We start from the raw sequence: 19546 nt of genomic DNA, 5'->3' as shown, positions 1-19546 counted from the left end.
AAAGGAAAGGAGAAAATAAATGTTCTGAGGAAATAAAGAAAAATAAAATATAAGGAGATTCTCATTACTATTTCATAATTTTAAATTTTGAATAGTAAAAATTTAATTCATAGTCCTCATGAGCACCCAGGCAGGAGTAAGAAAGGTGGTGAAGGGAAAGGACCAGCTGAGATGGGAATTTGAACTCTGCAGTTATGAATCCCTGTTTTCCTACACTAACCATTATAATATATATTAATGACAGGTTTGACAAATACTGGAAAGAAAATCAGTAGTTAAGATGGTATCTTTTTTTATTTTTATTTTTTTGCAGTGCTGGGGATTAGAACCCAGGGCCTTGCGCTTCCAAGGCAAGCCCTCTACCAACTGAGCTATTTCCCCAGCCCAGTATCATTTTTTAATCAAGTAAATCCAAAAGAGTAAACTGAAAATCTGTCATTTTAACTAAGGGAGGTGAGTAAAGTGACTGAATTTGAGGTGAGACTTTCTTGAATACGAATAACAGTGATGTAAAAAGTAAAATGTAGGAAGGATATCTTTAATTAAGGCAACCCAAATTACAAACTATAAACTCGAACAAAAAAGTGAAAGATTTATATTATGGAAACAAACACAAAGAAATGCTGAAGAATCTCAAAGTCTTAAATATAAATATAGAGAGATTGCTTATGCATTCAAAGAGAATGATTGAATGTGATCAAGATGTCAATTCTTTTCCAAATTAATTATACATTATATACATTATGGTCAAAATCCTAGATTTATGCAACATTATGAAATTCTGATATCAATGTTGAACTATATTGTTTTAATAAGAGTTTTGGAGGTGGCACTTTTATCAAAATCTGTTTAGATGAACTAAAAGGGCATTGGCATAGGAACAATCAACCTGAAGAAGGTTATGTAGGAATGCATAAATATTAAACATTTGATACAATGAATATGGGATGATTTTTTTAGGAATGTGTTACAAATAGTTTTAGAACAAAAGAAAATTAATAACTACAGTAGTAATGATATAAAAACAAAAAAATCTGATTTTAAGATGGGCAAAGAATCTGATTGATCATTTCTCAAGATCAGCACAGAAATGAAATTAAAACCACAAAGAGATAACATCTCAGAGCAATAGAATGGCTGTTATAAGAAAATATGAAAGGCAGATGTTGCTGAGGAAGTGAGTAAAGGAAAATCACCACAGTTCCAACAATCCAACTCCTAGGTCTAAACCTACAGAGCATGAAATCAGTATCTCTAAGAGAATCTGCACTTCTATTTTCACTGTAGCATTATTCACAATAAAAAAAGATATGCAGTCAAGCTAAGTGTCTATCAGTGGATGGATGGATGGATGGATGGATGGATGGATGGATGGATGGATGGATAAAGAAAAGATGGTATATGCACAAGGGAATATTACTCAGCCATAAAAACAAGGAAATTCTTTCATATATAGTAACATGAATGAGCCTGCAGGGACTTATGTTAGGTAAAATAAGTCAGGTGCACAAATACAAACACTGCGAATTCACATTTATGTGTGGAATCTAAAAGGCTAAACTCAGAAATAGCAGAATGGTGGTTACCAGAGATTGGACTAAGGGAGATGAGGAGATGCTGGCCAAGGGATAGATATTTTCAATCAGACACGAAATAAGCTTCACTTATTCTTCAAAGAACAGTAAAACCACGTATGATCACTAAAGCAGAGAAAGACAAAAATCTTTACAACCTGGATTAGAGGTTTTTCTAAAACCAAGTACGTGCTTTGTACTCAAGATTTCAAATCAGTTTTCTTCAGTGACATCCCACTAACAAAATCATTCACTGCTAATGTCTTGAACAAAAAAAAATCATATTGACTACCAAATAAAATTAATCTCAAAATAAAATATATAGGCAGCTACAGAAATGTGCCATACTGATAGAATATTGAATATTAAAATTTAAGAATTATTTTTTTGGTTCCATGAATTTATCTATTAGCCAAATTGCTTTCTCATTTTTTGGATGATATCAAATTTTCAAATGTTTCTTTTTTATTTAAAAATAAGCACTTAATTTATTTAAAGTCTTATTTTAATATAAATTGAAAAAATGAATTTTAAGGTGATCTGCTCTTTACTTTTACTTAGAACAGACACCTGTACCTTTTATACATCATCCCAAATTCTCTTCAAAGTTGATACTACATTCAAAAGAGAATTTATTCTACTCTTTGATGATTATAAATAAAAAGAACATCCCTGGAAAATACATTGAGTTTACCACAGTAACCTTTGTTAGAATTTGCCACCTGTTACTTGTTTTTAGAATTCGTACCAAAAGGATTCAGTGTGGCAGATCCCTTCTTATTTCACCTGTAGTTAACTTTTTACACCAGAGTTTTTTCATAGCGTTTTTCATCTCTGCATTTCTCAAGGTGTATATTAAAGGATTCATCATGGGAGTGATAACTGTGAAAACCACACTTATGGGTTTATCAATAGGAAAGGTAGAAACAGGTCTGACATAAATGAAAATACAGGGAACAAAAAAGAGGACAACCACTGTGATGTGGGAGCTGCAGGCAGAAAGGGCTTTGCTGTAGGATTTCAGGGAGTTTAGGATGAACCCACAGGAGATCAGGAGAAGGATAAAAATGACCATACAGATTGCTCCACCATTGGCAACCACAGTGAGGCCTATAAAGTAGGTGTCAGGGCACGCAAGTTCCAGTAATGGGTACATGTCACAGATGAAGTGGTCGATGACATTAGGACCACAGAAGGGGAGATTGTACACAAAGGCAAGCTGAACCACAGAGTGTGCAAAACCACCCACCGAGGCCACTACCAGCAGGAGGATGCAAACCCGCCTGTTCATGATGCTCAAGTAGTGCAGTGGCTTACAGATGACCACAAAACAATCATAGGCCATCACCACCAGAAGGAAGACCTCAGCACCCCCAAACAGGTGTTCTATGAAGAGCTGGCCCATGCATCCTGGGAAAGAAATTGTCTTCTTATCATAGAGTCAGTCTTTAATCAGCTTGGGTGAGACGGCAGTGGAATAGACAGCATCCATGAGTGACAGAAATGCAAGGAAGATGTTCATGGGGGAGTCCAAGGAGGGGCTGGCAATGACAGTCCCCACAATGAGCAGGTTGCCCACCATCATCACAATGTAGATGAGCAAAAACATGACAAATAATGCCTTTTGTCCATCAGGATCCTGAGTGAGGCCCTGGAGGACAAATTCTGTGACATTGTTATTCTGTCCCATTTACTCTCCCATTTACTTGTTTCATAGACCAGGGTTCAGGAGAATAGGAGCTGCCATGAAATTGTGAGCAGGTCCCTGAATCCCCTCTGTCACGAAGCACACCTTCATCTTTCTATGTTCTACAGTGGTGAAAATACAAATATGGTTAGTAAGCATCTGTTGAAATCCTCTTCCAAGGAACCCAGTAACCTTTCTATAGACTATTCTATTTCTTCTAATGATTACTTGGGATCTAAAGTTTAATGATTTTTCTCTCAGCCTTAGTTGATACTCTGTAGAAGAGAGTAGTCAAAAGCCAACAGTCATTTACATATTTAATAATGCATATTGAAAACATGTTCCTCAACAATCATGAATAGGGAAAGATTTCTTGCTTTCCAATACCTATTCTCTATCAGTAACAATAAATTTTAAAAATACAAAGTGACATAGTCCTTTGAGTTGGTTGCATTTGAAGGGAGTAACTTTACAATACTATCTGTATAACATCAGAATTAATACTTCTGAAATATCTGACTCAGTCCACTTGCATCCCACTGTGATTAATTAGATGACCAGTCTTTCACTTCACAAAGGATGTTTAGTCTTTGGGAATCTCTTATTAAATTTCAAAAAAATGGACTTTGAAATGTATCAAATAGATACACAAGTAACTGTCACATTGCTGCCTATGGCATTCACTTCATCTGATTCTATCATCCTTTTCAGAAGTTACACCAAATATTTTTTAACCAAAGTGAACTATCTCATGACTGTTATCAACTACTATATTAGGTGCTAGTACTTTATTTTCAGAACTCCTAGATTGACATAGGCAATAAAGGAAAAAGAAATAGTAACTGAAAATAGATGTAGCATATAGTGGGACAAGGTTGTACATGCAAAGTTTCCTAGGGATTGAGAGTACTCAAAAATAGGACTTCAGTGTACATACTCTGAGAAGCAGCATCCTCAAGTGGAAAGTCCATACTCAGTGTAAGAAATCACAAGTATCAGTCATGTTGTAGATGCAATTACAAATCTGTCTCAGTTTGCATGTTGGAAAATACAGGAATTGACCTAAATGATGCCAGAATCCTTTCCAGTCCAAGTATGTCCAACATTATTAGTGCGACTTAAACTTGTTTTTTCTGCTGCCATTTTGCTCTTTTTTGGTATTTTGTAATCAAATAGCAATTTCCAAGATTATGACTGTTGCTTGAAAGGTGCCAGACAGTAGTTATGGGGTATGATAACTATAGTGACCAAATAATGACTCTTAAGTTTCTCACTGTGTACCAGACAGGACCCAAGACTTCCTTGGAGAGATAACAAAGCACCAAGAAGAATACCATGGACTTTGGAGATGCATTGCTTGTGTTATGTCACTTAGGTCCGTGCATGAGCAACTGAATAAACCTCCCTGTGTCTGCACTTCATCATTTTTAGCATAGGGATTGCCCTAGCATATTGCCTCTGAAGTTTGCTTTTTTATTACATACAAAGTGCCTAGAATGCAGTTGGACACTTGGTAAAATCTAAATAAACAATACCCATTTAATTTTCTGAATGTTTCACTGTGAGCATTGGAAAAACAGGATTCTGGTAACATGGACTTGGCAATGGAAGAGGACATGTGCAGAAGGAGTCTCAGTTTTCCTTAGAAGTTGGTTCTAATGAACATTCTACATGTCTTGGTCGTATTAATGCTTCCATCTGATTCAGGAATTGCTGAAGCTATAGACCAATAAAGTTAGATCTGCTGGAGAACTTAAGAGTATAGTATAGTACATGACCAAATTTCTGGTTTTCACATCTTACTTCCTATAATGTTAATTTCTTTAATCATCAATTCTGGCTTTCACCAGAATAAATCTCCTATTAGAAATTATTTACATTTTAAAAATAGGGTGTACAAAATGTGCTTTATAATTTTTTTTCAAAACATAAAACCATAATAGGAAAATACCATAGATAGTTCCTTACAACACTTTTATAAATCTCTCCATGTAACAGTGGATGAGGTACTTCCCTGAGCATGAATTTCTCTATTTATATGTACCAACACATTTGCCCAGATAAATTTAAGATTCATACATAAAACATCATATAATCTTCCAGAACATAATAGAAATTTATTCCTTTATATTCTAACATACTTGGCATTTATGTGATTTTCCATTTTTTTAATTTAAATGTATCTAAAAGCAATTATACTTATTTGTTAGCATATTATGCAGACTAAAATATCCCATAAACTAAGGCAGTCAATTCAGTGGTTTATTTGTTAAACATTTAATATACATCACTCTTTGACAAAAGGGAAAATAATCTACCAGTAAAGAGCAATACTAAGACAAATGTACTTTGAAGTTCTAATTAATTTCTGTGTTTGGCTACCTTCATCTCCCCAACCCAGATACCTCCACTGAGAACATATTGCGAGGTTTTTCAAGATGGCGGCCTAGAGGGTGGCTGCATTTCATGATGCTCCAGGACTCAGGATTCAAAAGAGGAGATATTGAGACACTTGGGACCAACTCAAAGCAGCCGGGTGACTCTCTCCCATTGGGGAGGCGTCCCGGATGGGACAGTAGTCCTGGAAAGCAGGGAACTTTGTGAAGTAGAGCTGCCGGTGAGACACCCCTCCCCCCGCTGGAGCAATGAACACGGACAACTGGGAGCGCCGTAAAGGAGGCCGCTCAGCACAGCGCTGGGACTTGGAGCAACCACTGGGGCTCCGGCGGCTGCCCAGGGGAGGAGTGGCAAGGAGAGCTGTGTGGACTCAGAACACCAGGGCCTGCCCTGAGGAGAAGGAGGAGGAGTGTGGCCGCTTGGATTCGGAGTGACTACACCAGAGCTACAGGCGGTTGCCAGAGGAGGGGCTGCGTGGTGAGCTGTTTGGACTCAGACCACTTCTGAACACCGGGGCATGCCTGGAGGAGTAGGAGGAGGAGGAGGAGGAGCGGGCGGGTCGTTCGGACTCGCAGTGACTGCATTAGAGCTCCAGGCGGCTGCTCAGAGGAGAAGGCGAGTGGTGAGTTGTTTGGACTTAAAGTGACAGCGCCTGAACACAGGGGGGCTGCCTGGAGGGGAAGCGTGGTGGGTTGCTTGGTCTTGAGTGGCTGCACCAGAACTCCGGGCGGTTGTCCAGAGGACGCGTGCAGCGGGTCACGTGGATTCAGAGCCACTCAGAGCGACCGCTCCTGAACACCCGGGGGGTTATCTGGAGAAGGAGGAGGAACGGGGAGGGTCACTTCGACTCGGAGTGATTGATTGCCCAGGGATATGGGTGGTCGGTGGGAGGAGGAGGCACGCAGTGAGTTTCTTGGACTCCTAGTGACTGCACCGGAATACTGGGCAGCTGTCTGGAGGAAGAGGTGTGTGGCGGGTCTCTGGGACTCAGAGCGATTGTATGAGGCCCCAGGTGGCTGCTCAGAGGAGGGGCCGCATAGCCAGGTGATTATGTGCAGAGCAGGGTCCCAGGATCAAGGAGGCTTCTTGGTAGAAGAGCCTCACAGAGACACGCTTAGGGCGGAGCGAAGGTTCCAGGCCCGCGGGAAGATTCTCTGAGGAGGGGCAGCCTAAGGAGATTCATCTGCGAAGGGTGAGGCTCCCAGGCCCAGGAGGTAGGGCCGGGCCCCTGGGAACTTTGCAGAAGAAGGCAGCCCAGCCCAGGTGGTAGCTGTAAATTTAGGGGAACCTCTAGGAGGGAACTGACCAGCGAGACCTCCCCACCAGGTGAGTCTTCCCTGCCGGGTGAGGTTTCCCCACAAGGACGGTAAAACCAGAGACTCAGGCCCAAACAGCCTTGCCTCAGCCCGCAGCCTAGGTCCCCTTTGGAGGACCACTGGTCAACAAGTGGAGGCACCTCTGCCCACTAGCAGGGATTATACCCCATCTGAAGGCCACCACTCCTAGAGAGGCAGCTTCCTTGTGGAGCACCGCATTATCAACTTCCTCCAAGATTTCAGCCTACTGAAGGCTAAAGGGGGATATATATTGAAATCTTCAGGGACATTGTAAGTCAATAGAGAAAATCTGCAATATCTCAGCGGTCCACTGATACCTGAACAATATGAGAAAACAAGGAAAGAAAATGCTGCAAACAAATCTAGATGTTACATCAATAAAACCCAATGACAGCATGGCAGAAGAAATGACAGAAAAGGAGTTCAGAATGTACATAATTAAAATGATCAGAGAAGCAAACGATGAGCTGAAAGAGCAAATGCACGCACTGAATGATGAGATGAAAGAGCAAATGCAGGCATTGAATGATCACACCAATCGACAATTAAAAGAGCAAATACAGGAAGCAAAAGATCATTTCAATAAAGAGTTAGAGATATTGAAAAAAAACCAAACAGAAATCCTTGACATGAAGGAAACAATAAACCAAATTAAGAACTCCATAGAAAGCATATCCAGTAGGATAGAACACCTGGAAGACAGAACCTCAGACATTGAAGACAAAATATTTAACCTTGAAAACAAAGTTCAACAAACAGAGAAGATGGTAAGAAATCATGAACAGAATCTACAAGAACTATGAGATATCATGAAAAGGCCAAATTTAAGAATTTTTGGGATTAAGGAAGGCCTAGAGAAACAAGCCAAAGGAATGAACAATTTATTCAATGAAATAATATCAAAAATTTCCCAAATCTGAAGAATGAAATGGAAAATCAAGATCAAGAGGCTTATAGGACTCCAAATACACAAAATTACAACAGACCCACACCAAGGCACATTATAATGAAAATACCTAACATACAAAATAAAGACAGAATTTTAAAGGCCGCAAGAGAGAGGAATCAAATTACATTCAGGGGGAAACCAATACGGATATGAGCAGATTTTTCAATCCAGACCCTAAAAGCTAGAAGGGCCTGGAACAACATTTTTCAAGCCCTGAAAGAAAATGGATGCCAACCAAGAATCTTATACCCAGCAAAACTTACCTTCAAATTTGACGATGAAATAAAATCCTTCCATTATAAATAAAAGCTAAAAGAATTTACAAAAAGAAAGCCAGCACTACAGAACATTCTCAGCAAAATATTCCATGAGGAAGAGATAAAAAACAAAGAAGCAAATCAGCAAAGGGAGGAATTATCTTAAAAGAATTGTCAAATAAAGGAGGAAACAAGTTGTGTCAAACAAATAAATAAATAAAATTTAAAAAATGAACCAAATGACCAGGAAACCAAATCATATCTCTATAATAACCCTGAATGTTAATGGCCTGAATTCATCAATCAAAAGACATAGACTGGCAGATTGGATTAAAAAGAAATATCCAACAATATGTTGCCTGCAGGAGACTCACCTCATAGAAAAAGATATCCATAGACTAAAGGTGAAAGGATGGGGAAAAACATACCATGCACATGGACTCAGCAAAAAAGCTGGAGTATCCATCCTCATTTCACATAATGTGGACTTCAAGCCAAAGTTAGTCAGAAGGGATAAAGAAGGTCATTTCATACTGCTTAAGGGAAGCATAAATCAGCAAGATATAACAATCATCAACATCTATGCCCCAAACAGTGGCTCATCCATGTATGTCAAACAAATCCTTCTCAATTTCAGAAACCAAATAGACCATAACACAATAATACTAGGTGATTTTAACATGCCTCTCTCACTACTGGACAAATCTTCCAGACAAAAATTGAACAAAGAAACCATAGATCTCAATAAAACAATCAATAATTTAGACTTAACAGACATTTATAGAATATACCATCCAACCAAGAGCGAATACACTTTCTTCTCAGCAGCACATGGATCCTTCTCTAAAATAGACCATATATTATGCCACAAAGCTAATGTTAGCAAATACAAGAAGATAGAGACACTAGCATGTATTCTATCAGATCATAATGGATTGAAGTTAGAAATAAATGAAAGAGTAAAACACAGAAACTATTCCAACATCTGGAGATTAAACAATATGCTATTATATGATGAATGGATAGCAGAAGATATTAGGAAGGAAATTAAAAAATTTTTAGAGATAAATGAGAACAAAGAAACATCATATCAAAATCTCTGGGACACTATGAAAGCAGTACTTAGAGGGAAATTTATTTCATGGAGCGCATTTAATAAGAGAAGTAAAACTCAACAAATAAACAACCTAACACTACAGCTCAAAGCCCTAGAAAAAGAAGAACAGAACAGCACCAAAAGTAGTAGAAGACAGGAAATAGTTAAACTCAGAGCTAAAATCAATGAAATTGAAACAAAAGAAACAATACAAAAAATTGACAAAATAAATAGTTGGTTCTTCGGAAAAATAAACAAAATTGATAAACCTTTAGCCACACTAACAAAGAGAAGACGAGAGAAAACCTAAATCACTAAAATTCGGAATGAACAAGGAAATATCACAACAGACACGAGTGAAATACGAAACGTAATTAGAAGCTATTTTGAAAATCTATACTCCAAAAAAATAGAAAATTTCGAAGACATCAACAGGTTTCTAGAGACATATGAATTGCCTAAGCTGAACGAGGAGGACATACACAATTTAAATAGACCAATTTCAAGTACTGAAATAGAAGAAGTCATCAAAAGTCTACCAACAAAGAAAAGTCCGGGACCAGATGGGTTCTCAGCCGAGTTCTACAAAACCTTTAAAGAAGAGCTCATTCCAATACTTCTCAAAGTATTCCATAAAATAGAAGAGGAGGGAACCCTCCCAAACTCATTCTATGAAGCCAATATCACACTGATACCTAAACTAGACAGAGACTCATCAAGGAAAGAAAATTTCAGACCAATATCCTTAATGAACATCGACGCAAAAATTCTCAACAAAATTTTAGCAAATCACATACAAAAATATATTAAAAAGATAGTGCACCATGATCAAGTGGGTTTCATCTCAGGGATGCAAGGTTGGTTCAACATCAGGAAATCAATAAATGTAATTCACCATATTAATAGACTTAAAGTCAAGAATCACATGATTATTTCAATAGATGCAGAAAAAGCATTTGATAAAATACAGCACCCCTTCATGCTCAAAACACTAGAAAAAATAGGGATAGTGGGAACATTCCTTAACATTGTAAAGGCCATTTATGCTAAGCCCACGGCTAATATCATTCTAAATTGTGAAAGACTGAAAACATTCCCCCTAAAAACTAGAACAAGGCAGGGCTGCCCTCTTTCACCACTTCTATTCAACATCGTTCTTGAGACTCTGGCCAGAGCAATTAGACAAACCAAAGAAATTAAAGGGATTCTAATTGGAAAAGAAGAACTCAAACTATCCCTGTTCGCTGATGACATGATTATATATTTAGAGGAACCTGGAAATTCCACCAGAAAACTCTTAGAACTCATAAGTGAATTCAGTAACGTAGCAGGTTACAAGATCAATGCCCATAAATCCAACGCATTTTTATACGTAAGTGATGAATTTTCAAAAAGAGAAATTAGGAAAACTACCCCATTCACAATAGCCTCAAAAAAAATAAAATATTTGGGAATCAATCTCACAAAAGAGGTGAAAGACCTCTGCAATGAGAACTATACAACACTAAAGAAAGAAATTAAAGAACACCTTAGAAGATGGAAAGATCTTCCATGTTCTTGGATAGGAAGAATTAATATGGCCATACTACCTAAAGTGCTATACAAATTCAATGCAATTCCAATTAAAATCCCAATGACGTACCTTACAGAAATAGAGCAAGCAATTATGAAATTCATCTGGAAGAATAAGAAACCCAGAATAGCTAAAGCAATCCTTAGCAGGAAGAGTGAAACAGGGGGTATTGCAATACCAGATCTTCAACTCTACTACAAAGCAATAGTAACAAAAACGGCATGGTATTGGTACCAAAATAGAAAGGTAGATCAATGGTACAGAAGAGAGGACACGGACACAAACCCAAATAAATACAATTTTCTCATACTAGACAAAGGTGCCAAAAATATGCAATGGAGAAAAGATAGCCTCTTCAACAAATAGTGCTGGGAGAATTGGAAATCCATATGCAACAGAATGAAACTAAACCCATATCTCTCACCATGCACGAAACTAAACTCAAAATGGATTAAGGACCTAGGAATCAGACCAGAGACCCTGCAGATTACAGAAGAAAAAGTAGGTCCAAATCTTGAACTTGTTGGTCTAGGATCAGACTTCCTTAACAGGACTCCCATAGCACAAGAAATAAAAGCTAGAATCAACCACTGGGATAGATTCAAACTAAAAAGCTTTCTCTCAGCAAAGGAAACTATCAGCAATGGGAAGAAAGAGCCTACAGAGTAGGAGAATATCTTTGCCAATCATACTTCAGATAGAGCACTAATCTCCAGAATCTATAAAGAACTCAAAAAACTCTGCTCCAAGAATTCGAATAATCCAGTCAACAAATGGGCTAAGGAAATGAATAGACACTTCACAGAAGAAGATCTATAAGCAATCAACAAGCATATGGAAAAATGTTCAACATCTCTAGTAATAAGAGAAATGCAAATCAAAACCACCCTAAGATTCCATCTCACCCCAATTAGAATGGCAATTATCAAGAATACGAGCAACAACAGGTGTTGGCGCGGATGTGGGGAGAAAGGTACACTCATACATTGCTGGTGGGGCTGCAAATTAGTGTAGCCACTCTGGAAAGCAGTGTGGAGATTTCTCAGAAAACTTGGAATGGACCCTCCATTTGACCCAGCTATCCCACTCCTTGGCCTATACCCAAAGGACTTAAAATCAGCATACTACAGAGATACAGCCACATCAATGTTCATAGCTGCTCAATTCACAATAGCCAGACTGTGGAACCAACCTAGATGCCCTTCAATTGATGAATGGATAAAAAAAACTGTGGTATATATATACAATGGAATATTACTCAGCCATAAAGAATGATAAAATTATGGCATTTGCAGGCAAATGGATGAAATTGGAGAATATCATGCTAAGTGAGATAAGCCAATCTCAAAAAGCCAAAGGATGAATGATATCGCTAATAAGTGGAGGATGACACATAATAGGGGGGAGGGAAGGGTTAGTGTTAGGGTTAGAGTTAGGGTTAGGGAGGGGGGCAAGTATGGAGGAAGGAAGGACTGTATAGAGGGTAAAGAGGGGTGGGAGGGGTGGGGGGAAGGGAAAAATAACAGAATGAATCAAACAACATTGCTCTATGTAAATTTATGATTACACAAATGGTATGCCTTTACGCCATGTACAGAGAAACAACATGTATCCCATTTGTTTACAATAAAAAAAAAAAAAAAAAAGTAGCTATAAGACAAGGTTCCAACCCTATGGGAATTACATTTGTTTGGGAAACTGGTCAACAATAGATCATGTCATGGAGATTATATTCTGGTTGTGGAGCTAATCAAAAGTAATAGCCAGTGACTAAAACACCAGGTAATGACAAGAGTTTTAAAAAGTAATGAAGCCAGTTAAAAGCAGAGAGAATTGGTAGCAAGGAGAGAAGGGCACTCTGCAGAGTGATGGGCTTTTCTGTAGAGATGGCCTCTGATGGAGACCTGACTCATGAGAGGGGCTACTGTGGGAGAGGGGGCAGCACATTCTGTAGGAGAGTCAGCAGTGGCAAAGGACTTCAGAACCCGCATCTCAACAGCACTAATCTCCCAGGGACTGTTTGCATAAAGCATTAACACACATAGTCAGACGAATTATTCAAGTATATGAATGTCTTGGGTGCTCTAATAACTACAAAATAAGTCAGTTAGTCATTAAGTATTGAGCAGTTCTCTTAGGCTTTTCACTATCTCCTTAAATAAAGCACATATGAAACCAAAATTTAAAATATACAGCAAATACCTAAGATGAAATTAAAACTAACATATTTGGCATACAAAAACTTCTGAGATCAACTGTGTATCATTAAACTAAAGCAATTGTAATACCATAACTAGCAAGACCTGATAGACTGCTTAGAGCTACATAGATCAAGTCATACTTATTTAATGATTTAAGCAAAAATAAATAAATAAATAAATAAGTTAAGCTCGCAATTGCACTAAAACACACAAAAAGTACCATTAGTTTTTCAAAATATGCACTGAAAGCATCAAGATTAAATATATGTTAGACTGCATGAGACTGAAATTAAAGGGACAGTTCTATCTTATTTCTCTCACTTGCTATGAAATAATCTCCAGATATTCTTTAGAAACTAAGCTTATTTCTCAGATATATCATATAAGTCAGCTACTCAAAGTTCAAAGCTTGTATGTAGTATGTTCCTTTTTCTCCACTGGACATAGGAGTCAAAATAATGTTTCCAGAAAAAGAAACAAACCAAGAGAAACAACTCCCCACCTACAACCAAAATGGCTGCCAAATAAAATGTTACAGTTTAATAATTAAACAAAATTCCCTGATGAAGATTATAACTTTTATACTTTCAAGGAATTATGATTTGTCCCCTCTATTTTCTCATCTGTCTTTAACCATTGTTTCAGGATAAAGTCAAAGTATATATTAAAACTAGAAGAATATAATTATCATTGAATATTTTCACTACGAAGGTAATAAACATTTGATGAAACCTATATTTGGCCTGATTTAAACATTACACAAGGGGTACATGTACTGAAGCATAATGATAATCCACTAATATATACAATTTTTATGTTTCTATGTATGCTAGAAATCAATTTTAAATAAAAATTGCAAAAAAATTTAAAAAAAACAGAACATATTGCATTTACGACATTAGTCATATTTCAGTATATCACAGGAAATTCCAACTCGTATCCACTGTCAGTTGTTTCATGAATTCACACCTTGGGACTTTTCCTTGATCCAGAAAAATGAATACTGCTTTCACTGAGGGTGACTATATATATCTTGTAGCTGTATGTTATCTAAGAACATATGATAATGTATGGCTGATCAGTGAATTTATAAATATTTCCAAGTGGCTATAGATTCTCATATTTCCATGTTGACTTCCCATTATCTCAACCTTTCAGAAAAGTGTGAAAAGAAGTATAAGCCTAAGGCATAAGGATATTTAAATGTCACTTACTGGAGAGGTCAGGAAGGGGAAATAGAGAGGTAGAAATGATCTAAGTATGTTACATGCATGTACAAATAAGTCACAAGTTAACCCAATATTTTTTAGAATTGGAATGCAGTAATAAAAATAATACACAGGTTTCTTCAAAAATAATTACTGTATAAAGGTAGTTGAGTATTCTCACCTACTGGTAAATTTTTTTGTGGGAAAACAAAGCTTCTATGTTTGCATGAAAATTGTCTTGGTTAGTGCAAATTAACCTGGCCAAGCCCATTACTCTATGGCACAAATAAATGAATAAAACATTTAACAATACTAAAATTAGTTACATGATTTTTCTCTTTTCAGTCAATTATGGCAAAGCAAAATGGACTTGACTTTGAGTACTCATGGTAATTCAGGTGCCTACCTATTAAGTTCTGCAGCCAACAAGGCAAAGACTGGAACTTAATCTCACGAAAGGGCTGATGATGCAAGTTTCTCACAGGTAGAGGCAGATCTCTTCAATCTTGCAGTCACTCAAACAGCATCTGCCAAGGGCCCCTTCCCTTCTAATTAAAAACTTGTCCCTGTATCTCTGTAATCTTATCCCAGGAAAGAGAGACCTTCCACAAACTTCTGAGGGCAGCAATGAATCAAGCAAAACAACATTTATCCACCTGAAATCTAGACACCAACTGAAGACATGCTGCAGCTTGGGCAGAATTTGAGTTTTCTGAAACCAATCTTTCCACTTACATGTACAAATGCAGTCTGTAAATGTTTTCCCCATTGCTCCTTTAAATAGATAAGTTTGTTAGCATATTTGGAACAAATTCAAATGAAGTAATCTCTCCTGAGCAAGTTTGAGGAAGAAGACTGGGGTCTTGCCAAGAAAGAATAGCTGACTACCAGATGCTATGAAAAACATCCCATGTGAAAAGAAAAATTCCAGAGTGTGATGACTAGTAAACTATGATTTCAAGATCATGAAACATTTAGGTGAAGCCAGTGACATTTAATCAGGTTGAAGGAGGAAGCAGCCCCAATCACACGCCTGCAAAGTAAAGCCTTACTGTGAGTTTCTGCACAAGAACCAACGATGGTCAGAGGCAGTGAGCTTGGAACTGGAGGGTCTGTTGAGGTCAATAAGTTCTAATTCTTATTTTTAATTTAATTTTAATTTTTAAAATTTTTTACAGACTGCATTTTGATTCATTGTACCCAAATGGGGCACATCATTTTGTTTCTATGGTTGTGAATGATGTGGATTCATACATTCATGAAATGATACATGTACACAGGGTAATGAAATTCTTGAAAATAGAGGTCATCATTGTTCTGCACTTTTGGTTGGAGTGGAGACTTTTGATCAAGACCTGAATCTGTGTCAGATGGAATTAAAATGATCTCCATTCAGTTGATTCCAATATTAATCAAGTAACTGTTTCTACATGAAAATAATTATTTTCCAGCAAGTGAATAGTGCCTAAAAATTTCCTCTGCTATTGCCTAAACCTGGCTTTCCATTGGCTTCACCAAGCAAATGTCATTGTACATTTAGTCATGTACTGGATCATAATGCCTTAGATATGAGGTCACTTAAATGCCTTTCTGAACCAGGTAAAGATCTTTATCAGGTGATGAGCTCGCTCAAAATTTAACTCTTTTAAACTTACCTAACAAATTGATTAGATTCAGCCACTTCAAATGTAGTATGTATTTCTTCTAATACAAAAAATATCTAAGCATTGTGCCTCACTTATTCATAAGTGATAAAATGCACATTAATGTATATTTAATTCTGGAGAACTGTATTGTACAATCATTACTGCAGAATAAATTGTAAATGCAAAATAGAGGAATTTTGCTAAATTCAAAGAACTAGTAATGTATTTTGTTTATCTGAATGAGGTATAAAGCGTTTACCAGATCAGATGATGCCTATGACAGCCCAGAATCAGAATTTGTTTACTCCAGAAATACAAAGACATTGAAAATATCAAGTTACAGATACTTCCTCTAAATATGCTATAATACATCATATTTATACTTAACTCATATCTATTGTCAAACCTAGAACACTGTGTGTATATATGTATGTATATGTGCATATGTATATCTATTGAAAATAAATATAACTTAAATAAAAGCAAAAAATCACTTGTTCTGCAATAAATCTTCTAGTATAATAAACCAGAAGAGCTAGAAAAAAGTGTACACTGCACATGCTTGACAACATTATAAAACCATCAAGGAATGAAGTATCTGTGGGGCCAATATTTTGAAGGAAAATCAGAGTGTACACTGCATTTAGGATCTCTTTTCTCTATGATATGATATAATTTTTTTCTTTTTTTATTTTTACAGACTATATTTTGATTCATTGTACACAAATGGTATACAACTTTTCATTTCTCTGGTTGTACATGATGTAGATTCACACATTCATATAATCATATGTGTACATAGGGTAATGATGTCTGTCTTATTTCAGCATCTTTAATATCCTTGCTCCCTCCTCCCTCTCATTTCCCTCTACATAATCCAAGTTACTCCATTCTTCTCTTACTCCCCACCCCATCCCCATTATGTATCATCGTCCATTTATCAGGGGAAACATTCGGCCTTTGTTTTTTTTGGAATTGGCTTATTTCACTTAGCACAATATTCTCTAGTTCCACCCATTTACCTGCAAATGCCATAATTTTATTCTTCTTTATGGCTGAATGATATTCCATTGTATATCTAGATGCTAATCCTCTGCCAAATGAGTAGCTAGCAAAGATTTTCTCCCATTTTGTAGGTTTTCTTTTTACATTTGTAATCATTTCCTTTGTTGTGAAAAAGCTTCTTAATTTGATGCCATCTTATTTATTAATTATTGGCATTATTTCATGAGCTTTAGGGGTTCTATTGAGAAAATCAGTGCCTAAATCTGGAGTGTTGACCCTATGTTTTCTTCCAGGACTTGCATCATTTCTGGTCTAATTCCTAGGTCTTTGATCCATGAATTGACTTCTGGGCAGGGTGCAAGATAAGGATCTAGTTTCGTTCTTCTACATATGGATAACCAGTTGTCCCAGCACATCTGTTAAAAGACTGTCTTTTCTCCAATGTATGTTTCTGTCACCTTTTTCAAGGATCAGATGACTGTAGACATGCGGGTTTGTCTCTGTGTCTTCTATTCTGTGCCTTCGGCCTATGTGTCTGTCTCCATGCCAGTACCATGCAGTTTGTGTTTCTATAGCTCTGTAGTATAATTTGAAGTCATGCATTGTGATGCCTCCAGAATCACTTTTTTGGCTTAGAATTGCGTTGGCTATTCTCAACCTTTTATCCTTCCAAGCAAATTTTAGGACTCTTTTTCTAGTTTTGTGAAGAGTAAGACTGGCAATTTCTTTAAAAATATATGGAAAACCCAAAGATAGAAGGAATGGCATCTTCACAGTTCTGACAGAAAATGAAATCTCAACATAGCCTTGAACATTGATTTAAAAGCTGAAAGAAATGATCACAAAATACAGAGGCTTTTCTGATCACATGACAAAACGAGAATTTTACGACCAACCAACTATACCATAGAGAGAAGTGCAGAATGCTCTTTGGTAAGAAGAGGAAGTTCTAACCTGAAAAACAAAGGAACTGCCAGAAGGAATGAAGTGCAGTGGTGGAACACAAGTTCAGCAGGTGCACAGCCCTGCGTCTGCACCCAACTCCAAAATGATTAAAAACTGATATTAATGAAAAGGTATCATGGGAATAAATCCAAATTAATATTAACTAAATATAACATCAGTGAATGCAGAATAAATAAGAACCTGATGGAGTTATATCAAAATGCTTGGTCAATTTTACATAAAAACCTTAATAAGCAAATTTACCCTGCTTACAAAACAGAATTCAATGGCCAAAAGCCTTAGGGGAAAAAAAACATCTTAAATAACAAACTAAAAAATGAACGTTAAAATAGTTGGATAAACTGCATACATCCTGACCAAAAGAACATTGTTTGTATGCAATTATCAGACAAAAAAAAAAAAATAGAGCTCAAGGGAAGAAACATTTTAAAAGAGAGGTTTTGTCGGTTTGTTTTTGATTTTGTTATGGCAAAAGGTCAGTGGCAGAAAGATACAGCAGTTGTGAACCAGTATGAACCCAAAAACATAGCTTCATAAGATATTTTTTAATTGTTTGAGCCAAAAGGAGAGATAGACAAATCAGCAATAATACAAGATTTCACCACAATTTAATAAATGCAAGGACATGCATAAATGTTCTTAAAGATATTAAAATTTTAAACATCATTAACACAATTGATCCACTGATGTAAAAGAACAGTGCATAAAATAACTGAAAGGTCCCCATTATTTTGAAGTGCACAAGAAACATTTTTCAAAATCTTTGTCAAGTCATTGCTAAGCACAGAATTTTACTCTAGCATGTAAAGCAAATCACCCAGAACCATAGAGTTCAACAGTGTAAACACATGTCTCTTCACCTAGAAGTAATTGAAGTAATTAATCCATAATGAAGAATAAATTTGAAGATGAATTGAACTTTGGAATGGCCTACTAAAGGCTGAGAAATGAAGATACTTAGAAGACCCCTTATTATGTTTGAATTATGAACGCTTTGCACCATGTATCTCTGTGAGAAGTTATCCTTACATTAATGAGCATTCCCCCATGCAGCCTGATACTTTGTCCTTCTCCATTCTGATATACCTAATGCTAATTTCCACACACATTCTTCTAATTCCTACCCAAATATATCATTAGCTTCTGCAATTTTAATTGAAAAATCTACATTCTTTTAGAACAAGACCATATATCCTAGTTGCATTCTAGTGACACCAGAGCCTAATTATTGAAATAGAGGTAATATGGGACCACTCTGCATAGAATGTGAGTCCTTTGTGAAGTGGGTTTCTGCAACTCGTGCACACCTCAAGGAGGATTACATTGGAAGGCTACTAACAGCAGTCATAATTGGAGAAATAAATTCTAAATCCTTCTTTTGTAAGTGAACAGCGGGGCAGTACAACCACATATGCAGGCATACTTCAGGAAAATTACATTAAGTGACTCTTCCTTTCATGAAATCTCTGTAGCATGCATTGATTGTTGATTGCACTTTACTCATAGTTGAATTTCTTTTGAAATTGGAGTCAATGCCCCTCAATCCTGCCACTGCTTTACCAGTTGAATTATGCAATTTTCCAAATCATTCGTTGTCCTTTCAGCAATGTTCCAAAACATCTTTGCCAGAAATAGACTCAATCTTAAGAA

The 19546-nt window shown here is 36.8% G+C and overlaps 1 protein-coding gene and 1 pseudogene across 2 annotated transcripts in view; both read right to left on the bottom strand.

The window, feature by feature from the left end:
- Nucleotides 1–19546, bottom strand: part of LOC306639796 (olfactory receptor 4A5-like) — a gene marked incomplete at both ends in the record, with an annotated part of 343811 nt that overhangs the window by 300028 nt on the left and 24237 nt on the right. The window lies entirely within an intron of this gene.
- Nucleotides 2332–3264, bottom strand: LOC306639050 (olfactory receptor 4A16-like; annotated as a pseudogene). Its single transcript has one exon. The product of its transcript is annotated as an olfactory receptor 4A16-like (transcript).

The sequence above is a fragment of the Sciurus vulgaris genome (genome assembly GCF_902686455.1).
Source record: "Sciurus vulgaris genome assembly, chromosome: 11".
In the NCBI taxonomy this organism is placed as follows: Eukaryota; Metazoa; Chordata; class Mammalia; order Rodentia; family Sciuridae; genus Sciurus; species Sciurus vulgaris.
This window is presented reverse-complemented; position numbering and strand designations above follow the sequence as displayed.